Below are 27,513 nucleotides of genomic sequence, written 5' to 3' on the forward strand. Positions count from 1 at the left end.
GGCACAGACAGAGAGGGACACGGAGGCACTGACAGAGAGGGACACGGAGGCACAGACGGAGAGGGACACGGAGGCACAGACAGAGAGGGACACGGAGGCACAGACAGAGAGGGACACGGAGGCACAGACAGAGAGGGACACGGAGGCACTGACAGAGAGGGACACGGAGGCACTGACAGAGAGGAACACGGAGGCACTGACAGAGAGGGACACGGAGGCACGGACAGAGAGGGACACGGAGGCACAGACAGAGAGGGACACGGAGGCACAGACAGAGAGGGACACGGAGGCACAGACAGAGAGGGACACGGAGGCACTGACAGAGAGGGACACGGAGGCACTGACAGAGAGGAACACGGAGGCACTGACGGAGAGGGGCACGGAGGCACAGACGGAGAGGGACACGGAGGCACAGACGGAGAGGGACACGGAGACACAGACGGAGAGGGACACGGAGGCACAGACGGAGAGGGACACGGAGACACAGACGGAGAGGGACACGGAGGCACAGACTGAAAGGGACACGGAGGCACAGACAGAGAGGGACGGAGGCACAGACAGAGAGGGACACGGAGGCACAGACAGAGAGGGACACGGAGGCACAGACAGAGAGGGACACGGAGGCACAGACAGAGAGGGACACGGAGGCACAGACAGAGTGGGACACGGAGGCACAGACGGAGAGGGACACGGAGGCACAGACGGAGAGGGACACGGAGGCACAGACGGAGAGGGACACGGAGGCACAGACAGAGTGGGACACGGAGGCACAGACGGAGAGGGACACGGAGGCACAGACGGAGAGGGACATGGAGGCACAGACGGAGAGGGACACGGAGGCACAGACGGAGAGGGACACGGAGGCACAGACGGAGAGGGACACGGAGGCACAGGCAGAGAGGGACGCGGAGGCACAGGCCGAGAGGGACGTGGAGGCCCAGCCAGAGAGGGACGCGGAGGCACAGGCAGAGAGGGACACAGAGAGGCACAGGCAGAGAGGGACACAGAGGCAGAGGACGGCCCTGCTGCTGCGAGTGGGCAGACGGTCAAAAGCAGCGGAGGGCCGGCCGATCGTGGCTTCCGCGAGGGGAAGACCACCCACCCGCGTGACAGATGATCGGGCGGGGGAGACGGAGAGGACGTCGTCCCTTGTGATGGCCAGAGATCTCCAGGTGGGATCGGGATCACCAGCAAGGAAAAGGCGTCATGATTCCCCGAGTCCCTGCGATCGACGGAGTAATCGCAGGTTTCCATTGACGGCCTCTCCCAGAGGGAGTAATGGCCGCCAGGGCCACCTTCCCATCACGCTGCCCCGCAACCTCACTCGTGCCCGCGCGGCCATAACGGCCGCCACCGCCATGTTCTAGAACTTCAAGGAGCCCTGCGGAGCGTGGAGCACAACCCGAGCAGCAATTTAAAAATGCTAAGTGACAAATTTAAATAAGTAAATGTTAAGAAGCCAAGAAGTACAGAAGACATAACAGGGGTGACGCCACTCACAGTGCGAGCAGAGGCAGGCAGGCAGTCAGATCAATTGTGACATCATCAGCGAGAACATCTGGTTTATTTTCTAAGTTATTTGAGATTTGTGAACATTTTCATAAATAACTCGAGAAATAATGCATGAAATTTTCAGATAAGGCGATTTTTGATTTCACGGGATAAATCTCTACCAGAATATGTAAACATTTTATTGTTAGCATGTCGTTTCTTCGAGCAGATGTGATCGCACACAAACAAATAAATACACACACACACACACATCCAAGATCAGAGTTGTATTACTCAAATTCTCATCGTTTGCTTGCGCAACATCACAATGGGATCCCGATTCTCATTTACATTTTTAAAAATAGTGATTTAAAAAAAAACTCAGTTTTAATCAAATTAATTTTCATCAACAGCTAACATTGTGTTCAGGTTATTTTAAAGAAAAACACGATTTTCATTGAGAATCATACGGAGAGGAGGGGGATAGGGATAGAAACTCCCCGGCGCTTCAAATCCAGCGCAGCCCGCGGCCGGACGCCCGCAGTCCCAGCTGTGGCCGCCGACATGTTGTGTGTCGGCGGCCTCAGCGCTCTGGAGCTTACCGCACGGCGACCCGGTAAGGCATTGCCCGCTCCCCGCTGGTATCCCAGCGCTGCGATGCCGCCAACTCCCAACATCGCGGAGCTGGGGCTGCGGGCGGCGCTGGATTTGAAGCGCCGCGCAGCCAGGGGTAGAGTTGCCGGGGTCGGAGCTCCAACCGGCGCCGCCCGCGGCCGGACGGAGCCCCCAGCTCCGCGATGTTGGGAGTCGGCGGCCACAGCGCTCCGGAGCTTACTGCACGGTGACCCGGTAAGGCATTGCCCGCTCCTCGCCTCTCCGACCAGGTAGGGGACTAAGAATTAAAGTTTCCCCCTTCACCCCCCACCCACCAACCACATAAAATCCCTCCAAACTAACTGACTAACATTTATGCAATGATTTACAATGATTTCCCCAGTCTCCGGGGAGGAGGCAGCCGCTCCAGACTTTTCAAGCCGCCCGCGCTACCTACCTAATCTACGCTAAAAATCTTCCATTCGGAAATCCGAAAAATTCCGAAATCCGACAAGTGTCTGGTCCCAAAGCTTTCGGATAAAAGGTTGTGCACCTGTATATAGATTTAATGCCATTCACTGTTCCCACTGTATCTCTATTAATAAAGGGAAGGTGTCCATTTAAAAAAAAATGTGTACTGCCTTCAAACATTTCTGCATTTAGACCCAATCAAATTCATCTAATTCTGCACTGTGTCATTCTGATATGACAATATTATTAAATGTACTTCTTCCTCTCAAAATTATTATAGTATACTTGGATATGGCTTAATTTGTCACTTGTCAGCCCACTTCACTGGTTGACATCCTCTTGAAATCTAATATCCTACTCAGGGTTTACTATTTTCTACAATGCTTGGTTTCGTCATGACATAGGAAGAAGCCATTTAGCCCAGAGTATGCTGGCTCACTGACCAATCCAATTTCCCAATAGGCATTTCTTTTAAATTCCCATCAATTATACCAGCCACGGTAAATTGAAGCAATTTTATGTTTAAAGCAATGTCCAACAAACCTACCAATCTGCACACCTTTGGAATGTAGGACAGAAATGGAGTAACTGAAGAAACCCCGCATCAACATGCAACACCACACAGACAACAATGGAGATCAGTACTGAATCCAAGGTTTCTGATCTTAGTGGAAACTATGCTCCATAAACCCAAGTTCATATCATTAAAAGGAAGTTACTTTTATGCCTGGTTTCAGAAAACATCCATTTATGCTTTCCTTGATTTTGTAAAATGGCTGCTTAGCATTATTCTGTGCCGAATGCAAAATTAGTTGAGGAATACACGTTGCTGAAAAAGCATCTTAACAAAACATCGCCTATCAACTTTTTCCACATATGTTGCCTCAAAATGACAACTAAAATCTGGATTGAGTCATTGTCCTAAGTTTCCCCTTCACAAGCTTTAAGCTCACTGATCTGCAAGTGCCAGGTTTATAATTCCCAACATTTCTCTTCTTTCAGTTCCCCTGCATCATCACCCAAATCCCTATGCACAAACAGGGCTGTAAAATTTGCTACATCCGACATAACTCTCAAATGGAATATTGGCTATTCAGCCACGAATCAGGGATCATGATAGAAGCCTCCTCGTCGCGATCCCCGGAAACAATGACACGATGCACTCTGTGATGCTTCGGGCGACCAATTCTGTCAACAAGTTGGACGACGACAAAAACCAACAGCGAGCTATGCGTCGTCTGACACACGAGGTTACGAAGTCAAGAATCAGAATATAAAAATAACAAAATAATACTGTACTTGTATATCCTTGCTCAGACAAAAAGTGGAATACTGAACCTCATTCTTATTGGAGATAAAGTACCAATACACTAAAATAATACAATTCAGAAATAAATAATAGAAGGGATAAATTACAAGAAAAAGTTAGGTAAACTAGATTAATATCTACAGTCGGCAGGTTGTCTTATGAAACAAGTTTGAAAAGGCTAGGCTTGTGTCTGCTGTTTAGAAGAGCTGGTGGGAACTTGATTGAAAGATACATTATCCTGAATTTTCTTCACAACATGGATTTTGAGAGGTCGTTTCCTCTTCTGGGAGAATCAAGAATTAGGGGCTGCTATTTAAAAATAACAAGTGCTAAACTCATTGAAACCTCACTGATGCTTATTGCACATTAAAAGGCCCGGATAGAGTGAATGTGGAGGTTGTTTCCACTAGTGGAAGAGTCTAGGACCAGAGGCAATAGCCACAGAATAAAAGGACGTGCCTTTAAAAAGAGGAGGAATTTATTTTATCGGAGGGTGGTGAATCTGTGGAATTCATTGCCAAAGATGATGTGGAGGCCAAGTCAATTGATATTTTTACGGCAGAGATTGACAGATTCCAGATTTGGAAGGGTTTCAGAATGTTCATTATTTTATTAAATAGCAGAGGAGGTTTGATGGGTTGTGTGGCTTACTTCTGCAATCAATTCATATTTTTGTTCATAAACTTACTTTCTATTCATTTAGAAAGTGGTTTTTCCTTTCAAGGAATTGGAGATCTGGATATGGCAGATCTGAAAAACTATTCATCATGGCAGATCAATGCAAAGAAGATAACAATTAAAAAAATCAGCCTATTATGAAGCAAAATAATTTTTATCTGCACAAAGAGGTACTGGTATATTGAAATTTAACAGTAACTATGTTAAAAGCAGTCCTAATAAGAAACAACTTGTAATTATACAACATTTTAAAAACAGTATATGGTTTGCAGTACCAAAATTTTACACCATGCTACATAATGATGTCAGCAGAAGTGAAAAATATATGGTCAAAGTGGTAAGTTTTAAGAAGTATTTTCAATGAGAAGAAGATCTGGAGGAGTTTGGGAGACAATTCAAGCAAATAAGACTCAAAAGATATTGAAGAGCATGGTTATCAACTTTCAAAGGTTAATGTTAAGGGTCAAGGGAACACGTGCAAAAAGGTTCACAGGGTTTCCGAGACAGAAATGTAGATTGCCCAAAAGGGATTTAAAAGTAAGCATGAAAAGTTTCAATTGAACATATTTCTAGAGTCAATGTTTGACAACTAAAATGCAATGCATTAACAAAGCAGAATACAGGCACACTGCCAGATGGTATTCATGGATAGTTCAGGTAGAATATGCTGGATATAATAATGACAATGGCTTTTCTTTATAGTTATGTATATTTAATACTAAAAAAAATGCTAGAAGGCAATAAGAAGTGAAAGGCATGTTGAAGCTGGAGTGGGTGGAGTTGGCATACATGTAGAACCATGTATGTTTCTGGATGACATCAACCAGAAGCTTTTGTAAACTGTGCCAATGCAAATTTTCAAGACTGGAATCAACAGTTTTTTTGTTGAATTTAAAACATCAAGGATATTATAAGGGCAGGTACATAATACTGAAGTACAAACCAGCTATGATTTAAATGATTCTCACTCTATTCAATGTTGAAACTTTTAATGAATTAAATTATACAAAATTATAACTTATTAAATGTTGCTTCATTGGGTCAGATGCATACAGCATGGAAACAGGCCCATCAGCTCAACTTGTCCAAGATGCCCCATCTAAGTTATTCCCATTTGTCATGTTTGGCCCATATCCCTCTAAACTTTCCTAACCATGTATCATCTGTCCAAGTGTTTTTTTTTTTGGTGTTATTGCATCTGCCTCAATAGCTTCCTCTGGTACCTCATTCCATACATCCACCAGCGTCCATGTGAAAACATTGCCTCTCACATTTCTATTAAATCTTTTCTGTTTTGCATTAATTCTAGTTCTTGATTTCCCTTTGTCTTGGAAAAAAGACTTTGTAACCCTCAAGTCCAGGTAACATCCTCATACATTTTCTCAGCACCCTCTCCAGCTTAATCACATGTTTCCTATAACAGAAATGACCAGAACAGAATACAATGCTTCAAGTGCAACTTCACCAAGTCTCTTACAACTGTAAAATAATGTCTCGACATTTAAACCAGCAAACCAAAGGCTTTTTTTCATCAACCTATCTACCAGTGATGCCACTGTCAGGGAAATATATTCTTATACACCTAGATCCTTCTGAACTTCAACACTCCCCTGGGGCCTCACCGTTCACTTTGAAGATCCTGCCCTGGTAAGAGTTCCCAAAATGTCACACCTCACACTTACTCAAATTAAACTCCGTTCGTCATTCCACGGCACGCTTGCCCAGCTGATCAAGATCCTGCTGTAATTCTGATTAATCATCTTCACTGTCTACAATACCACCTATTTTAGTGTCAACTGCAAACTTATTAATCATGCCATGTGCATTTACAAATCATTGATACAGATGACAAACCTCATCACCAATCCCCGAGGCACATTATTAGTCACAGAACACCAATCTAAAAAGCAACCTTCCACCACACTCTGTTTCCTATTCTGAAGCCAATTCTGTACCCAGTTAGCTAGTTCTGCCTGGATCCTATGTGATCCAAACTTTCAGGCTAACCTGCTATGTGGAAACTTATCAAAAGCCAATAGAAAGTTAAAATCCTCTATGACAACCCTATTAATCCTGTACCTGTCAACAAACACCCAGCATATTTGTTCTTCTAATTACTATTGGAGAATTTGGGGGCATTTAGTACAATCCAAACAAGGTGATCATTCCTCTTTATTTTTCAGCTCCACCCACATAGCCTTACTGGATGAAGCTTGTTAGACTGATAATGTCATGTTTGACTGAGCCCGTGATGTTCTCCTTTATCAATAAAGCAAGCTCTTCCCCAAGTCAATTTCACCTGTAACCGGCTACATTAACTTACCAGCCCTGCCCCTCCCTTAGCCAAGTTTCTGCAATAGCTATAACGTCGTTAAACACACCGCAAGTACATCAGCCATACTTCTCAGGCTGTTATATTTGAAATAAATGCAATTGGCCATCAAAAAGGCCAAAGGGGACTTCCGCTCAAAGCTGTGGCGGATGTTCGGCAACTGTGGCAGGGCTTGATTGCCATCACCTCCTACAAGGCGAAATCAGGAGGCAGCTCAAGCGACAGTGAAGCATCACTCCCTGACGAGCTCAATGCGTTCTACGCACACTTTTTCAGGGAGCACACGGCCTTCCCGAGCCTTCATACATGGTATTAAAATCACAGTCACAGAGGCCGATGTCAGAAGATCTTTCAGGGAGGTGAACCCTCGGAAAGCGCCTGGACCTGATGGTATACCCGGTCAAGTTCACAAAACCTGTGCAGACCAACTGTCTGGAGTTTTTTTTTTGGCAGGCATTTTCAACCTCTCATTATTGAGGTCTGAGGTTCCCACCTGCTTTAAGAGGGCATCAATAATACCGGTGCCTAAGAAGTGTAAGGTGACGTGCCTCAACGACAATCGACCAGTGGCACTAACGTCCGTGGTGATGAAGTGCTTTGAGAGGTTGGTTATGGTGCATATCAACTCCTACCTCAACAAGAACCTCGACCCATTACAGTCCGCCTGCCGTCACAACAGGTCAACAGAGGATGCAATCTCACTGACTCTCCACTCCGCACTGGACTACTTGGACAATAAAAATACTTACGCCAGGCTGTTGTTTATAGACTATAGCTCGGCATTCAATACCATCACCCCCTCCAAACTAGTTACCATGGACTCTGCCCGAGCCAGCTGCCTGCCCCTTTTCAGGGGTTACATCCATGCCCGGGTGGTTGTTGAGAGGGTTTACGTGCTGTCCACGGGCACCCTGAGGTATTTCAGGAACTGCTGGGCACGGCTGGGGGTTGAATTCATCCTTGACAAGGAATGTAACATACTTGTATAGTAGTTCATTTACTATATTTGTTTGTCTTGTATAATGGTGGTGGGTTCTGTTTTGTTTTATGGTATTGTAAATATTTTTTTTTTTAATTGAATACATTTTTTGATTACCAAGCTCACGGAACTGGGTCTCTGCGCATCCCTCTGCCATTGGATCCTCGACTTCCTCATCCACAGACTACAATTTGTTCAAATTGGCAGAAATGCTTCTTCCTCATTAACAATCAGTACGGGAGCACCTCAAGGCTGCGTGCTCAGCCCCCTGCTCTACTCATGACTGTGTGGCCGGACATAGTGCAAACTCCATCTTCAAGATCACTGACGTTGCAAGACGAATTGCAGATGGTGTTGAGTCAGAGTATAGAAGTGAGATGGACCGATTGATCAAATTATGCCAGCCCAACAACCTGGCTCTCAATATCAGTAAAACCAATGAACTGATTGTGGACTTTGGAAGAGGAAAGATGAGGACCCACAATCCTGTTTATATCAATGGGACGATGGTGGAGAGTCAAAAACTTCAAATTCCTGGACGTACATATTTCCGAAAATCTTTCCTGGACCCAGCACACTGTTGCAATTAAAAATAAAGCACATCAATGCCTTTACTTCCTGAGAAGATTACAGAGATTCAGTATGTGAGAGAAGATTCTCTTGAACTTCTACAGGTGTACAGTAGAGAGCACATTGACTCATTGCATCATAGCCTGGTTCGGCTACTTGAATGCCCGGGAGTGGAAAAGACATTGTTCTATCTGGGACACACGACACTAAAACACCCTTGACTCTCTTGAATCCAACTGTCTTTCCTCAGTCCCTGCCATGCTCCTACCTATCTTGTCTACTGAACTTACTGTCATTGATTTCTGTATCAATTTACAGCCTCACACCTCCCTCAATAACGGATTAGATTTTGTCTCCCTGCCACTCTAGTTTAATTCCTCCCTAGTAACACTAGCAACCCTGCCAGCCAGGATATTAGTCCCAATCCAGCTCAGATGTAACCCACTCTCTTTTGTACAGATTATATCTGCCCCTCACAATGGTCTAAAAAACAAAACTACTCCTCAACATGATAGTCTGTCCTATCTTCCTATTCCTACTTGCAGTCACTCTGCAAGGCCTCATTCTCTTACCTCTCTATATACTTGATGCCAATGTACACAACTTCTGGCTGCTCATCGTCCCCCGATAACTCATCAGCTCAGGCAGCAATTCTGGAGAAAATTAATAGGTGCCATTACAGGTCGAAATCCTTCTTCAGATAGGGAAAGATTTCAGTCTTCACAGGAAGTTGTGTGCTAATTTTGCCAATTTCTGCAATGATGGATATTATCCAGATTTTTATCAAATAACTGCATGCGTCGGTATAGGTTTGGGTGCTTGAGTTATTATAGATTACATTAAATATTGTACATTTTATCCACAAATATTGTACAAGACTCCTTGAGATGTTAAAGTGGACAAATTAAAAGTAAAACATTGAATAGTGTACTACAATTTGACCAAAGAAAGTGACTGGTGTGCAAACTTAGAAAGTTTATTCTTTGAATATGACTTTCAAGGCACAGTGATTAGATTGCAGTCATCTGCAAGATCCACAGAAACAAAAACAAACAAAAAATCACATAAAAATACATATTTGCTTTCTCTTGCCACTAGATGGCCAGAACTCAGGACTTTGGGCAGATTAGTCCAAAGCAACCATTCTTCGTGGAAATGTCAACAATGATTTATTAACAAACTGTTTGAATGAACGAGCAACTTTGCAATCAAATACAATACACAATTACCGGCATGGTCACTGGATAACAAACGAAATTCCTAGCACAAAAAAGTCCTCATTGGCACTTCAGAGGTAGCACACAAAATAAGCAAAGTTTTTTTTTCCATAGCAGGTGACACCTCTAGTTAACAGGTCAGATGATAATGTTTTGGTGTTCTACTGCCTGTAATATTAAACAAAAGAGTCGAACTGCCATGTCACACATTTTCAACATGTAAACACGTCGTCCACAAGTGTGGGCGGAAGAAACCCTTTTGCATTTAATCTTTAGAAATAAAGGATGTAAAACAAAACTATATAAAAAGGATTCGCGGTCAATAGTATAATAGTCTTAAATATGTACAAGCAGTGGAAATTCAAATTGGAAATAAAATGTCTGTAGGGAAGGCAGAAACAATTATATCACAAGTCTTTCTCCAACCACTTTCTCCCCACTCTTGTGCCAAGCAACAGAACGTAGTCTGCCAAACTTTAGTTCCAATGTGTGAACGGTAAAACGAGCAAACAAGTCCCTTTAAAGTTTAAAGGGCGCCACGTCTGTGATCCCTGCCTGTCACAGTCATCGTTTTACAGAAAGGTGCGGAAAGATTGGTGGGGGGGGGGGGCGCAGCAAACGTTACAAAGGGGTTTCTACTTCGTTATGTGAATGTTAAGCTTGTCCATCGCGGGTGAAGTGTTGAAAGTAACACTCACGCAGCCCGGCAGACACAGACAGGATCAAACCACACAAAAACAGCTGGTCGAGGAGAGACAGGACAAAAGAGGAAGCGCTGTTGCTGGCTGGATCCGAGGCGTCCTGCAGCGACCCCAGACAAAAGGAGGCGGCATTGCGGCGGGTAACGGCGGATCGTGGGCCGCCAGTGCCACCGCCACCGCCACTGCCTCGGTCATCCCCACACCGGCGCCATCCCTCGGGCAATGGAGGGGGAGGGGAGAGCGCTGTCTTTTCCGGTCCGAGGCCATTGGCCGCGGCCGCCGTCGCCTCCGATGCGAGGCAACTGCGCAGCGCCCTGATGGAGGAGGGGGGGGGGGGGAGGGGGGACTGAGAGAGGAGGAAGGGGGGGAAGGGGGGGGGGGGGGGGGGGGGGACGGGGGGCGACGACGACGACGAAACGGGAAGCGGGCGATCACCGTCGCAAGGGAGGAGGAGGGGGAGGCAGGGGAAACCAGAGCCCGGGAGTGAAAACACAGCGCATCCTACTCGCTGTTGCAGCTCCCTTCCCCCCGGTCATCCATCGTCACTCACTCACTCTCGCCGCCGCCGTCTCCTCCTCCGTCCCCGCTCTCCCCGCTCGCGCTTACCGGACCAGGCCGCTCGCGAACAGCTGAGGATGTAAACACTGCGTCACGTGACGCCAACCGGAGCTCCGCCCCCTTTACCCGGCGCTGCCCGGGCTCGCGCGCACCGCACCGCCCCACCCCCACCCCCACCGCCTCGCTGCATGGCTGTTCTCTGCCCCTGCACTGTGCGGACAGGCATCACCTGTCTCTGCAACACCTTTCTAAAACTTCCATCCAGTGAGCTTGTCCCTCTCACTCTCATCCAGCGAGCTGACCCTTCACCTCCTCACTTACATCTAGGTCCCTGTCCCTACACTCACTTCCATCCTGCGACCTGTTCATCAAGCTCCTCTCTCACTTCCATCCAAAGACCAGTCCCTACACCCCCTTGCTCACTTGCATCCTGTCCCTATACATCCCCTCTCTGCCCTCACTTCTATCCAGAGAGAGACCTGTCCCTACACCTCGTCTCTCACTTCAATGCAGGGACCTGTCTCTATACCTCCTCTCAAACTTTCATCCTGCAACCTCTCCCGACACCTTCTCTCACTTCAACCCAGAGACGTTCCCTACACCTCCCCTCTCACTTCCATCCAGGGACCTGCCCCCATACCCCATCTCTCACTTCCAAATCCAGGGACTGTCCCTACACCTCTTCTCTTCCATCCAGTGACCTGCCCACCATATCTTCCTGATATTAGTAGTGGCCAGAGGATCTGGGGTGATGGAGGAACTGAAGGAAATCCACATTAGGCAGGAAATGGTGTTGGATAGACTGATGGGACTGAAGGCTGATAAATCCCCAGGGCCTGATGGTCTGCATCCCAGGGTACTTAAGGAAGTGGCTCCAGAAATCGTGGATGCATTGGTGATAATTTTCCAATGTTCTATAGACTCAGGATCAGTTCCTGTGAATTGGAGGGTAGCTAATGTTATCCCACTTTTGAAGAAAGGCGGGAGAGAGAAAACTGAATTATAGACCAGTTAGCCTGACATCGGTGGTGGGGAAGATGCTGCAGTCAATTATAAAAGATGAGATAGCCGAACATTTGGATAGCAGTAACAGGATCGGTCCGTGTCAGCATGGATTTACGAAGCAGAAATCATGCTTGACTAATCTGGAATTTTTTGAAGATGTAACTAGGAATATGGACAAGGGAGAGCCAGTGGATGTAGTGTACCTGAACTTTCAGAAAGCATTTGATAAGGTCCCACATAGGAGATTAGTGGGCAAAATTAGGGCACATGGTATTGGGGGTAGAGTGCTGACATGGATAGAAAAGTGGCTGGCAGACAGGAAACAAAGAGTAGGGATTAACGGGTCCCTTTCAGAATGGCAGGCAGTTACTAGTGGCGTACCGCAAGGCTCGGTGCTGGGACTGCAGCTATTTACAATTTACATCAATGATTTGGGTGAAGGGATTCAAAGTAACATTAGCAAATTTGCAGATGACATAAAGCTGGGTGGCAGTGTGAACTGTGAGGAGGCTGCTATGAGAATGCAGGGTGACTTGGACAGGTTGGGGGAGTGGGCAGATGCATGGCAGATGAAGTTTAATGCGGATAAATGTGAGGTTATCCACTTTGGCAGCAAAAACAGAAGGGCAGATTACTATCTAAATGGTGTCAAGTTGGGAAAAGGGGAAGTACAATGGGATCTGGGGGGTCCTTGTACATCAGTCTATGAAAGTAAGCATGCAGGTACAGCAGGCAGTGAAGAAGGCGAATGGCATGTTGCCTTTATAACAAGAGGATTCTAATATAGGAGCAAAGAGGTCCTTCTGCAGTTGTCCAGAGCCCTGGTGAGGCCACACCTGGAGTATTGTGTACAGTTTTTATCCCCTAATTTGAGGAAGGACATTTTTGCTATTGAGGGAGTGCAGCGTAGGTTTACAAGGTTAATTCCCGGGATGGCGGGACTGTCATATGCTGAGAGAATGGAGCAGCTGGGCTTGTACACTCTGGAGTTTAGAAGGATGAGAAGGTATCTCATTGAAGCATATAAGATTGTTAATGGTTTGGACACGCTAGAGGCAGGAAATATGTTCCCGATGTCAGGGGAGTCCAGAACCAGGGGCCACAGTTTAAGAATAAGGAGTAAGCCATTCAGAACGGAGACAAGGAAACACTTTTTCTCACAGAGAGTGGTGAGTTTGTGGAATTCTCTGCCTCAGAGGGCGGTGGAGGCGGGTTCTCTGGATGCTTTCAAGAGAGAGCTAGATAGGGCTCTTAAAAATAGCAGAATCAGGAGATATGGGGAGAATGCAGGAACGGGATACTGATTGGGGATGATCAGCCATGATCACATTGAATGGCAGTGCTGGCTCGAAGGGCCGAATGGCCTACTCCTGCATCTAATGTCTATTGTCTATCTTGTACAGCTGTAACATAACATCCCAACTGCAATACTCTATACCCTGACAGATGAAGGCCAATGTGCCAAATGCCTTCTTGATAATACTTGTGTAACCTGAATGAAGTCTGCCCCTTTACTGATATTGCACTGGCCAACTCTGCTCTTAACAAAACTGACACTATTCAAAAGCCCCAGCTCTATCTCGGCATTGTGCAGACCAATTCAAGTTTCAATGTACTGTGTAAGAAGGAACTGCAGATGCTGGTTTAAACTGAAGATAGACACAAAACGCTGGAGTAACTCAGCAGGACAGGCAGCATCTCTGGAGAGAAGGAATGGGTGACGTTTCGGTTCAAGACCCTACTGCCACTGATTGAATACACTGGAGGCAGGGCCGGATTTAGATGAAGAGAGGCCCTAAGCTATTCCACGTGAGGCCCCTCCCAATCCCCCACCCCCAATAGGAGAGAAAGATGGAAGAGTCCACCAGATTGACACCGATGTGCAGCCGAGCGTGGCCAATGAAATAAGGGCAGAAAAGCTGCGCTTTTTATTTATTGCCAGTGCTAGTGTCGAGTTATCGGCTTAAAACACTATTATTCTGAAATGGAGGGCAAGGAAAATTACTGAAGTGTTGTTTAGAGACTACAGTGCGTTGTGACAGCATATGTAAGAAAGGCCTATGACAGTCAAAAATATTATACATCAGGCCTGTACGAAGCTTTTCAAAAAGGGGTGGCATGGCAGGATTACAAAAATGTTATGTGTAAAATTGCGGCCGGTGTCCAGGACCCGCTTAAAGGCCCTGGAAGCTTTGGGGTTTTAGATGCTCTGGTGCATACTGAGCCTTATTTTGGATTTTTGCACCAGATTTATGACCAATATTTCAAAAATAATTTTGGTTGAGTCAATAGTAATGAGTGGTTGGAATGGGATGATCGGGGTCATTATTGTATACATTTTTTGAAATCAAGAATTGAAGCTGTCCTTGTTTTAATAATCAAGTTGTACTGTAAAATGTTATGTAAAATGTTATTAAGGAGCTTGCAAACACTGCAAATAAAATACTGTAAGTTTTTGCAGTAAATATAACCTTTTTTTAGAAAATGTTTTGTGTGTTGATTTGATTGCCTGTTACTGTTCAACTGTGTTAGTGTGTGCACATTAAAAATATGATGCAAAATGAAAGTCGCAAACTATGGAATAAATATTTTTCAGTATTCTTATCAAGGAAAAAAAAGCAGTTCCAATTGTTTGATATTATTTCATATGGAAGAGAAAATATAGTTGCTCTAAAACCTACCTTAATTTTACAACCTCACTAAAGATAATCCCCCTTTCGTTCTCCCCCTCCTCCTTCCCCCTCCCTCTCTCTCCACCTCTCTCCCTCCCCAGCGCTCTCTCCCCCCTCCCCCCCTTCCCCTCTCTCCCCCTCCCCTCCCTCTCTCTCCCCCCTCTGTCTCAACCCCCCCCCCTTTCCCCTTCTCACATCCCCCCTCTCTCTCCATCCCTCCCCCTCTCTCTTCCTCCCACAAAGCGAGGCTCCAAAACCACGCCGCAGACACCGGAGCCCCCCCCCACCCACCACCCTGCCCGGGTAAACGGGCACTCCAGCAACGCAATATTCCACTACTTACCTGGAGTAGATACCTAGGATGGTAGACACGAGGCATCAGGGTGATTGTGTGGAGTGCAAATGGAGATCTGAACCGGCCCGGGCCCACTGTGCACGTGCAGAGAGACTGCGTCATTTTGCATCGCTGCTGCGTCACTGGCTTCCCCCAACTGCACAGTCGCAATTTTTCCCCCAAAACTTCCAGTGGGCCGGAACCAGAATTTCGGGTAATTTCCGTTAAAGTGGAAACGCTGATAGCGCTCCAATTTTTTTTTTTCACGGGATTTTTTTTTCCTCTGGGAAAAAAAACACCTTGGCCAGAGCCCCCTAGACTTTGAGGCCCTAGGCTTCAGCCTATAGGTAAATCCGGCGCTGCCGAGGCCCCCCTAGATCTCGAGGCCCTAAGCTTAAGATTGTGAAGCTTATACGTAATTCCGGCCCTGACTGGAGGTGCTGGTCAGGCCGCATTTGAAATATTGTGAGCAATTTTGGGCACCATATCTGAGGAAGGATGTGCTGGTTCTGGAGATGGTCCAGAGGAGGTTTACAAGAATGATCCCACAAATGAGTAGGTTAATATATGGTGAGCATTTGAGGGCACTGGGCCTATACTTGCTGGTGTTGTTCAGGAGAATGAGAGGCAGGAAACATCAGGGCTGCCAACTCTCACGCATTGAGCGTGAGAATCACGCATTTGGGCAAATTCTCATGCTCTCACGCTTATCACAAATGTCTCACACTCTGTCGTGAGAAATTCTGTGATCAACAAGAATTTCAAAACTTATATCAAGTGCATAGGCCGCGGGTGTTGGAGAGCCGGGGCGGAGGGACGGATGTAGCGGCGGGGGCAGATTCGGACGGGGAGCCGGGGCTGGCGAGTGTTTGCCGGGCAGGCAAGTGTTTGCCAGGCTGGCGGGTCGCTCGCTGCAGCTCCGGCCATGGAGCAGTCTCAGTGCAAGAGTGCCGAGCCGTCGGAGGCGTCGGAAGTGTTGCTCCGCTGCCGCGAGAGTCTCTGTGCCAAATTCACCCAGGTTACCGCCTACTGGCATGGATCAGGCTGCGTCTCTGGAGAGAAGGAATGGGTGATGTTTCTGGTTGTGACCCTTCTAAGGGTCTCGACCCGAAACCTTTAGAAGGGTCTCGACCCGAAACGCCACCCATTCCTTCTCTCTAGAGATGCTGCCTGTACCGCTGAGTTGTTCCTGCATTTTGTGTCTCTCTTTGGTTTAAACCTGCATCTGCAGTTCCTTCTCACACAATGAGACCCACCAAGACGACTTTGAAGCAAGTACCACTCGGGTGGGGGAGGGACGGAGAGAGAGGGGATGTTAAAGAAATCGATATTCATACTCAAGCAGGGAAATTAGTTGATAACTGTCTTTAAATTGATATTTTGTTCATCTTTAAATGTAAGTATTGGATTAATGTATCGCGAGAACAAATAAGCAAAGGCAAGATGGTAAATATAAACTACAAATTAACTTCATAAAATGAAACTTGTAGAGAGGAAATTTGCCCTTCACTTAACAGTGAGTGGGTTGGCGGCGCGACCGACGTCGCAGCGCCCTCTGCAGTCCGTCTGTCTTACTTTATTTTATTGTCCTGTTGAGTGTATAGTTTATGGTGGGTTTTTGACTGTGTATGTGTGGGGGGCGGGGGGGGGGCGGGTGCGTGGGGGAAACTTTTAGATCTCTTCCCTGTACGGGGACCCGACCTTTTCCCTGTCGGGTCTCCGTTGCCGTTGAACACTAGCACCGTGGAGCGGCCTCCAACCGGAATGACAGCTCAAGTCACGGAGCCTGCGGAGCTGCGGACCTACCATCGTGGAGCTGGCCAGCTTCGGAGTGTGGAGAGCTGCGGTGGCGCGCTGCTGCGACCCGACTCCGGTGGATGGGGGTCCCCGGTGGGAGACTGCTTTGTGTGGCACCGGCAACGGCGACTTCTCCCACTCGAATTGCGGGGTTGACAGTGACCTGGAGCGGGGCCTTACATCGCCCGGCGCGGCTTTAAATGGCCGCGGACTTGCTAGCGCCCGCCGGGGGCTCCAACATCAAGACCCGGGGCAGGGCCTTACATCGCCCCACGCGGCTTTAAGTGGCCGTGGGACTTGCTAGCGCCCGCCGGGGGCTTTGACTTTGACTTCGGGAGAGAAATGGAGAGCAGGGGAGAGACAAGACTTTGCCTTCCATCACAGTGAGGAGGAGATTCACTGTGATGGATGTTTGTGTAAATTGTGTTGATGGGTGTCTTGGTTCTTTTCTTGTAGGACTGCAGAAACCAAATTTTGTTTGAACTTCATGTGAGGTTCAAATGACAAATAAACGGTATTGTATTGTAACAAAGAATAACCTCAGGGATGATGCAGTAAATGCCATTCAAATACTTGGGATAATATTGCAACCTTGGGATAATATTGTTCATGTTCAAATCCGATAGGTAAGTCTTGATTTGTTCAATATTATAATTAGTTCAAAGATACAGCGTGGAAACAGGCCCTTGGCCCCTCGAGTCTTTGCCGACCATCGATCACCCGTTCACACTGGTTGTATGTTATCCCACTTTCTCATCCACTCCCTAAACACTAGGGGGCAATTTACAGAGGGCCAATTAACCTACAAACCCGCACGTCTTTGGGATGTGGGGGAAAACCAGAGCACCCGGAGGAAACCCACACAGTCACAGGAAGAACGTGCAAACTCCACACAGACAGCACCCGAGACCAGGATCAACCCCGGGTCTCCGGAGCTATGGGGCATTAATTGTAATGCTAATACTTGGGCCTCTGCTGATATGCCGGGATGATTACCCAATATTACTGAATATTAATCCATTGTATTATTGATTATATATGTTGCGCCCGTTCTCCTTTATCTGTACATTGTGAGCGGCTTGCTTGCATTTACCGGATAGCATGCAACGAAAGCTTTTCCCTGTACCTCGCTGAGGAGGAGGATGTTCACCGTCGGGGTTCGGTGTCGGGGTTCGGCGTCGGCGTTCCACCAGCCCGGCGTGAGGGCCTGAACATCGGGCCACCCGGGGCGGCGACTGCGGGTGCTCGGAAGGCCCAGACCACGGATGAACATCTGGGAAGAACGGAGGGGAGGCTGGCTGGACTATGGTGCCTTCATCACCTTGGTGCCACTGTGTTATGTTGTGTTGTGGACTTTCAGTGTTTGTGCTTTTTTTTTAAATTCTATTTTAGTTTTAATATGTTTTATTATTTATTATTATTATTATTTATTTATTTTTATGATACTGCCTGTAAGGGAAATTCATTTCGTTGTCTCTAACTGAGACAATGACAATACATTTGAATACAATACAACAATACAATACAATAGTAAACTAAATCAATAAATTTACATTAATCTGTGTGTTGTTGCTTCAACCAGCCTGTTAAGGTGCAGCAACTGAGAATGTCATTGTTCTGATGTCGCTGCACGGGACAATTAAACACTCTTGTCTTCATTCTAGACTTGAAATTACTACAATGACATTTCAACGGCATTTGGACAGGTATACGTGTAGGAAGGAACTGCAGATGCTGGTTTAAACCGATAGACACAAAGTGCTGGAGTAACTCAGCAGGTCAGGCAGCATCTCTGGAGGGAAGGAATGGGTGACGTTTCGGGTCGAGACCCTTCTTCAGACTGAAGGTCTGGTTAATTGGCTTGGTATAAGTGTAAATTGTCCATAGTGTGTGTAGGATAGTATTAATGTGCGGGGATCGCTGGTCGGTGGAGACTCGGTGGGCCGAGGGGCCTGTTTCCGCGCTGTATCTCTAAACTGAACCCTGTCCGGCTAGCAGGGCTGTATAGAGCGGAGCACCGGGACATGGTGACGTCTGGCTCTGATCTCCACAAAGCCAATCACGTATCATGCAGCACTACAGATCAATGGGCATCTGGTGCTTAGAGTCGGTACACAGACACAGAGAGGAAATTGGATGTTACTCAGGCTTTTTGTGTCTATCAGTGACTTGGAGAGTGGGCTGGACAACGAGTGACGCAGCTGGTCACGGCTCCCCTGATCTAAGCTATTCCCACGTACTTATGGACCTGTCCCACTGAGGCGACTCATTAGGCGACTGTCAGGGACTAGTTTTACTAGCATTCACCTATGACAGCTCTCGACAACCTACGACAACCTCCAACAGCGAAAATTGTTGCCAGTGTCGTTTGTAGTAGCCCAAAAGATCGCCTAACTGGGACAGGCCCTTCTGGCTGCTGCTCGGTGCATCCTGGAGGACAACCAGTGGTTGCTGGAAGTAGGTACCAAGCACTGGGTAAAAACGGTGGAAGATAGTGGCCTTCAAATGGGGGTGGTTGGAGAAAGCATCCTGCTTGCCTGCTAGATATTCACTTGCTGTTACTGCAGGAAAAATGTTCCTGATGTTCGGGGAGTTCAAAACCAGGTGACACAGTTTAAGAATAAAGGGTAGGCCAGTTAGGAATGAGATGAGGACAAACCTTCTTCACCCAGAGAGTTGTGAATCTGTGGAATTCTCTGCCACAGAAGGCAGTGGAAGCCAATTCACTGGATGTTTTCAAGAGAGTTACATTTAGCTCTTGGGGCTCATGAAATCAAGGGATATGGGGAAAAAACAGGAAAAAGGTACTGATTTTAGATGAACACCCATGATCATATTGAATGGCAGTGCTGGCTCGAAGGGCCGAATGGGCTATTCCTGCACCTATTTTCTATGTTTCTATGCTTGAGTATATGGCAATAAAACTCGACCACTTGATTTTGAAGCATTCATGCATGGTGGAGGTATAATGTAGTCATAGAGTGATGCAGTGTGAAAACAGGCCCTTCGGCCCAACTTGCCCACACCCGCCAACTTGCCCCAGCTACACTATTTGCTTTTGGTCCATATCCCTCCAAACATGTCCTATCCATGTATCAGTCTAACTGTTTCTTAAATGTTGGGATAATCCCTGCCTCAACTACCTCCTCTGGCAGCTTGTTCCATACACCCACCGCCCTTTGTGTGAAAAATGTTACCCCTTAAAAAGTTACCTCTTAAAATTACTTCAAACAAAAAACATTGAAATCATACTTCTACAATGCACTAAAACATGATTTTAATACATCAAATTTCAAAAAGTCCCTACCGTGGGAGGGGGGTACACCCCCCTGCCACACCCTCCCCCTACTCGTTTGCTCCAATCCCTTGCCGGATACCCCCAAGGCGAGTGATCAGTGATCTCTCAGCCCTCCCACTTTCAAAAATGCTCCGTGGCCCCTAGTTGAGACAGAGAGCACTGCCAGTTGTGAGCGGGGAACTGAGGCTAGTTGTCCGTGATGTCTGGATCCCAATGCTCAGAGCTTCGTGTTTCGGAGTTGGCTAATGTTATTGATTTGTAATTAGCCTGATTTGTAATTAGTTGACAAAATCTTAATTTATTAATCCGGAATATCCATGGGGATGGGATAAGTGTAATATTAAAATAACATGCAAGGTGTCAGGCTGTCTGTCACAACTTACAGCCCCGATAACCCATTATCTCCTTCAGTTAAATATTGGGAAGGTAGCACTATTGTCATTTGCCACTCAACTATTATGTTTGTTTACCTCACTGACTATTTCTAACCCCCCCACCCCCCTCCGCAAATTCCTTTGACAGATTGAATAGAAATGTCCCCAATCTCGTTGTTTTATTAATTGAACACGTAGATGAACATCCTCAAGGAGTGTAATCAGATGGAAACGGATTCAGATGTGATGTTTAAGAGCTTATTCAAAGAAGGGGCATATTATAAAGGAGTGACAGAGATACTTGCTGGGGAATGTGTGAGAAGGTTATTATTTGTCTTTAGTTTTAGCTTGAACCAGGACATCTGAAGATTCAAATTTTAATACAGTAATTGTGCTGATACTGATTCCAACCAACCACATAATGAATATTATCCATTCCGTTGGTTTTATTTTTCTGCTGCCATTTAAACTTCACTTGGATTTCAATCACTTCAATGTAAAAGTAATTGGGAATGGGGAGCATTGGAACAAAAAATTGCCCTTGGTACATGTTAACTGTATTAAAATAATGTATGCATGTTGGTAGGTGCAATCAAAACAACGATCTTTTTTTATCATTGTTGTGTAATGAATACCACAGAAAATATTATGTGCTCTCAAGATCACATGTAATGGAATAATATTGCTTAGATGTATAGTTATTGGACTTTGCATTTTGGAAAAGTCCCAGCTGAGAGGAAGACAGCAAAATACTGAAAATATTGGGGGTGAAAATGACTTCAGGACAGTTTGTTAGGAAAATGAAGGAAATGGTAACAAAATACTTATACAGCTGAGTGAGTATAATTTTATGGATGAGAAATTGTGTTCAACCAATTGATGATTTCTTTGACAAAGTAACTAGCATGTTAGATAACAAGGAAGCCAATGGATGTAGCAAATTTTGTTATACAAAATTTGGTCTGTGAAGTGCCCCATAAAAGATTACCGATTAGATAAGCATCTGTGGACTTGAGCGTAATAGGTTAAGTTCAGGGGGTCAGATATGGGGCTTTATGTGTTGGCCAGATATATTGTCAGTGCAGCGGGGCTAGGAGCAAAGCCAAGTGTGCACCCAGAGTCAAGGTCTGGAATAGTACTAGGTGTGCAGTCAATGCTGGGACAATGGGAGTGTTCAGCACTGGGATCTTAAGCAGGTAAGCAGCTATGATCAGGGTAGAATAGGTGGCCAGGTGTAAGGCTGGACTCGGGGTCAAGAATGAGAGAAGGTATGCAACTGGAGTCAGGGTTAGGAGTAGTACAAGGTGTGCAGTGAGACCCAGGTTGGTCAACATGGTCCAAGTGTTTAATTATAATCTAATTTCCATACATTAATATACTAAGATCATTCATGTGCTGCACCTGTTGATCAGAGCCTGGCTCTACTGTGGAATGTAATTTAGCCTAACCTTATTCATAGCTAATCCAATTTACTGCATAAATATTGCATTCAAGTGTAAGTTAAAAGACCCGCTACAGTATGCACCAGATTGCACAATTTCAAGCTGAAAAATGCAAAAGCTCCATACCAATGGGAGGGGGGCAACCCTCACCTTCACCCTCGGGCTTGGTCTCTCGCAATTTCTCTCACCCAATGTTTGTAGCCCTGAAACATGTTCCTGATTTTGGGGGAGTCCAGAACCAGGGGCCACAGTTTAAGAATAAGGGGTAAGCCATTTAGAATGGAGATGAGGAAACACTTTTTCACACACAGAGTTGTGAGTCTGGGGAATTCTCTGCCTCTGAGGGCGGTGGAGGCCAGTTCTCTGGAAATTTTCAAGAGAAAGCTCGATAGGGCTCTTGAAGATGGTGCAGTCAGGGGATATGGGGAGAAGGCAGGAACGTGGTACCGATTGTGGTTAAACAGCCATGATCACAATAAATGGTGGTGCCAGCTTGAAGGGCTGTGAGGCCTACTCCTGCACCTATTGTCTATGGACCCAATTGAAATGTACAGAATAGTGAAAGGCTTGGATAGATTGGATGTGGAGAGGATGTTTCAACTAGTGGGAGAGTCTAGGACTGGAGGTCATAGCCTCAGAATTAAAGGATGTTCCTTTGCAAAGGAGATGAGGAAAACAATTATTTGTCAGAGGGTGGTGAATCTGTGGAATTATTTGCCAAAGAAGGCTGTGGAGGCAAAGTCAGTGGATGTATTTAAGGCAGAGATACGTAGATTCTTGATTAGTACGGGTGTCAGGGGTTTTGGGGAGAAGGCAAGAGAATGGGGTTAGGAAGTAGAGATAGATCAGCCATGATTGAATGGCAGAGAAGATTTGATGGGCTCATTGGCGTAACTCTGCCCCTAACACTGGCCTTGCATTAATAAGTTCTCCTTTGTACCCACCACTACATGGACTTACAGTATTCAACATAGCATCAGTCTTACATAAATAGGCTCTATCCTTACACCAGCATTGCAGAGATTTTATCTATGTTTTACAACATTGACAACATATATCTAATCTCTAATACAGTTGTTCAGCATTGCATCAGCTTCATTCAATTCTAAGAATACTGGCAGGTAATGCATTCTGTTCTGTTCTCTAATTAAATCTTGCATGGAGTAACCTCATTCACCAGACACGGTTTAGCTTCCCCTCCTCACACCAACACTGCAAGGATTAACTGCGCCTCTTTTTTTCTTGCAGTTTAGGCAATACAAACACTTGATCTGATCTTACAGTCCCAACAGTACAGTCCGCTATAGTATTGTGCAGACTGGCAAATCTCCAGCAACACATACAGATTCCACTCCAGTTGCAGCATTGGGATTCCTCAGACTAATAGTATCCCAAAAGCATTACCAATGTATGGATTCTTTCCAACTCCAGAACACTGCATGCACCAAGAACTAGGGCATTGAAAGAGTTTGCTTCACCCTCTGCATTATTTTCAGGAGAGGTGCACTGTATTTGTGGACTGGCTCACTCATGATTAACATTTTGAAGGGTGGCATAGTGGTGCAGCAGTAGATCTGCTGCTTCACAACGCCAGAGATCCAGGTTTGATCCTAACTACGGGTGCTGGCTGTGCGGAGTTTGTACATTCTCCCTGTGACCATATGGGCTTTCTCCGGGTGCTTGTAATGAAATATATGCAGGATTCAAGGATTCGGATCAATAACTATTTTTTCAAGCAAAATAGAAAACACAGAAAAACTATCAACTATCACCAAAGAAACAATACAAAATAACTCTCACGCCCCTCTGTGTATTCGAGTCCCCTGTCTGCACACATCACCGTCCAAGCTCTTCCTCTCTCTCTCTCTGTTTCTCTCTCTTCTTGGTGAAGCTCTTTTCTCTCCCCGGAGATGAAGCTCATGCTCTCGTGGCAGAAGCATGTATTTATATAATAATTTATATAATAATTTTTACCTTTAAGAACAACAGGTGATTATGTGTCAAACTAGCTATCCTTCTTGGTACCATAATGGCATGAGTTATGTGTCCTATCAGACACCGAGCCTATCAGATGTCCTATCAGACATCAGACATCTGGACCAGAACACTGAGCAGTTCATCTACGCCGACGACCTCTGTGTAACATCCCAAGAGAGTACGTTTGAAGCTGTAGAAGCGAATCTCACCTCAGCCCTAGATGAGCTACACCTCTACTACGAGCGCAACCACCTACACGCAAACCCTGCGAAGACCCAAGCCTGCTCGTTCCATCTCAGGAACCAGGAAGCAAACAGACCCCTTAACATCACATGGTCTGGAACACCTCTTGGGTACTGCACCAACCCTGTCTACCTAGGTGTAACACTGGATCGCACTCTCTCCTATAAGGAACACGTCAAAAACACCAAACTGAAAGTTAACTCCCGAAATAACATCCTCCGGAAGCTGACCAACTCCAAATGGGGAGCCACAGCACACACATTAAGATCTACTGCTCTGGCCCTGTGCTACTCCTCTGCGGAGTATGCGTGTCCTGTTTGGGAGAGATCATCCCATGCCAAGAAATTAGACCCAGCGTTGAATAACACCTGCCGCTCAATCACTGGCTGCTTGAAGCCCATCAACATAAACAACCTGCACCTCCTCGCTGGCATTGCCCCTGCTGATGTGAGACGGGAAGTCGCCAGCCGAGTAGAGATGACCAAGGCCACCAGTGATGAACGCCACCTCCTCTATGGACGTGTACCCCCGGCCCAACGGCTGAAGTCCAGGAGAAGCTTTCTCAGCCATGTCCAGCCCCTAATAACATCACGGGAAGAAACCAGACTCCAACTATGGACAAAAAGGCTTGAGGACGACCCCCCTCCTACTGACATGGGTATCCCTCCTTCTGAAGCCCTCCCTCCGGGCTCAGAAGCACCATGGGTCCAGTGGAAGACGCTCAACCGCCTGAGAACAGGAACAGGGCGATCAAAAGCTGCCATGGCCAGATGGGGCTATGAAACTGGCCAAACCACCTGTGAATGTGGAGAAGAGGACCATACAATGCAGCACTGCCTTGTCTGCCCCCTACTACCCAACCAGTGCAGCTCAAAGGATCTTTCAGTGTTCAACAAAAACGCAAAGGACTGTGTAAAGGAATGGGAAACTGTCATATAGTCAACCAGCTTCAAAGACTCGAAAAGAAGAAGAAGACACCGAGCTAGTCTTGGATGTTTCTGGGAAAGCAAAGCTTATCTTATTGACCTGTCTCCACTTTGCATTTCTAAAACTAAAACTAAACTAAAACTAAGCAGAGGGAAGCAACTGCACATTGTACTCCATGCCTGAAATTATAATACTATTGACTGCAAGGCACGTAGAATATAACACTTTGCTGACACTTATTGACATTGCAGGTATCTTCATGATATGCTGGTCCCTTTGAATTAGCCCAAGCATTCTTCAAAAACATCTACTTGTTTTCCAAAGCAGCTTTTGAAATGTGGTGCTGCTAATTTAGCTGACAACTCCATTTTAGCTCACATATTCTGTTTCACCCTTACATTATAGTGCTCTGGTTTCCTCCAAAGGCTTGCAGGATTGTAAGTTAATTGGCTTCTGTAAATTGCCCCGAGTATGTAGAATGCAAAAGTGGATAACATAGAATGACATAGAATGGTCAACGTGGACTCGGTGGGCTAAAGGGCCTGTCTCCACTTTGCATTTCTAAAACTAAAACTAAACTAAAACTAAGCAGAGGGAAGCAACTGCACATTGTACTCCATGCCTGAAATTATAATACTATTGACTGCAAGGCACATAGAATATAACACTTTGCTGACACTATCTATATACATTTGGCCTCTATACATAAAGCATGATGACTTCAGTCTTCCTAATATATCGCTTGAGGACATATTTGCTCAGTTAGTTCTGGAAGTTGGATAAACATTTTGACATATTAGAGAAAGTAGAGAAGTTGAGAGATGGTAGTGATGTGGAACTAGATTTTTTTACAGACCTTTGGCTCCTGAGATGACTGCGCTAAGGTCACTGTTCTGTATGTACACAAACCTGAGCCAGAATTAGGTTGGCAGAAAATATTTTCTGGAGAGAACACATTAAAGTCATAGTCATAAAGCAGGGAAACAGGCCCTTCAGCCCAACATGTCCACACTGACCAAATGTAAGCAAGTCCCATTTACCCTTGTTTGGCATAGATCTTTTCAAAACTTTTAAACCTCAAAACTTTTCCTATCCATATACATGTCCAAATGTCTTTTAAATGTTGTTTTTGTACCTGCCTCAAGAACTTCATCTGGGAGCCTCTTCCATACATCAGTGTGAAAAAGATGCCCTTCAGGTTCCTATTAAATTTATCCCCCTTACCTTAAACCTATTCTTTGATTCTTGATCTTGATATCCATACCCTGGGAAAAAGACATTGTGAATTCACCCTATTTATTCCTCTCATAATTTTATACACCTCTACAAGATCACCCCTCAGCCTCCTGGGATCAAGTTTTTGTTTTTTTTTAAAGTGGGGATGGACAGGTTCTTGAGGATGGCAAAGGTTATGGAGAGAAGGCAGGATAATGGGGTTGAAGACAAATTGACCAGCCATGATTAAATGGTGTAGATTTGATGGGCCGAATGGCATAATTTTGCTCCTTTGATTTATGAACATGAATATAGTTGAGGCCTACCCAATCTCTCCCTCTAGCTTAGGCCCTGAGGTCATAAATCTCTCTGCACCTTTACTAGCCTAATGGTATCTTTCACATAGCAGGGTGACTAAAACCGAACACGATACTCCAAACATGATGTCATCAATGTTCTGCATAACTGTAACATAACACCCCATATTCTATACTTAATTCTGACTGATGAAGGGCAGTGTGTCAAAAGCCTTCACCAGCCTATTTACCTGTGACACCACTTCCAGAGAACTATGTACTTATGCTCCTAGATCCCTCTTGCTCTGCAACACAAGCCAGGGCCCAACCATTCACGTGAAGGTCATAGCCTTGGTTGAAGGCACTATAGGATGTGGAGACTGCACTTGAAGTACTGTGTAGTTCTGGTCACCAGTCCATAGGAAGGATGTGAATAAGCTAGAGAGGGCACAGAAAAGATTCACATGGACATTGCTGGGATCAGAGGCCTTGAGTTAGAGTCATAGTCTTAGAGTAATACAGTGTGGAAACAGGCCATTTGGCCCAACTTGCCCACACCGGCTAACATGTCCCAGCTACGTCCCACCTGGCCGAATTTGGTCAATATCCCTCCAAACCTGTGCTATCCATGTGCCTGTCTAGCTGGTTTTTAAATGTTGGGATAGTCCCAGCCTCAACTACCTCATCTGGCAGCTTGTTCCAAATACCCACCACCCTTTGTGCGAAAAAGGTACCCCTCAAATTCCTATTAAATCTTTTCCCCTTCACCTTAAACCAATGTCCTTTGGTCCTCGATTCACCTGCTCTGTGCAACTACCTGAACTATTCCTCTCATGACTTTGTACACCTCTGTAAGATCACCCCTCATCCTGTGCTCCAATGAATAGAGTCACAGTCTCCTCTACCTCTCCCTATAGCTCACACCCTCTAGTCCTGGCAACATCCTCAGAAAACTTCTCTGTAACCATTCCAGCTTGACAACATCTTTCCGATAACACGGTGCACAGAACCAAACACAATATTCTAAATGTGG

The 27,513-nt window shown here is 45.8% G+C and overlaps 1 protein-coding gene across 3 annotated transcripts in view; it reads right to left on the reverse strand.

Moving 5' to 3' along the window:
* pcmtd1 (protein-L-isoaspartate (D-aspartate) O-methyltransferase domain containing 1) overlaps nucleotides 1-11,026 on the reverse strand; it is a 77,582-nt gene extending 66,556 nt beyond the window's left edge. The window contains exon 1 of one of the 3 annotated variants that reach the window (XM_033019713.1): nucleotides 10,340-10,659. The gene's annotated coding sequence lies outside the window, so the exon portion shown is untranslated. Of the gene's footprint in view, nucleotides 1-10,339; nucleotides 10,660-10,892 lie in introns of those variants that run through there. The other 2 variants (XM_033019714.1, XM_033019715.1) reach the window with 2 other exon arrangements.
* Nucleotides 11,027-27,513: the final 16,487 nt, after the last annotated feature.

This window comes from Amblyraja radiata, chromosome 4 (assembly GCF_010909765.2).
Source record: "Amblyraja radiata isolate CabotCenter1 chromosome 4, sAmbRad1.1.pri, whole genome shotgun sequence".
Taxonomy (NCBI): Eukaryota; Metazoa; Chordata; class Chondrichthyes; order Rajiformes; family Rajidae; genus Amblyraja; species Amblyraja radiata.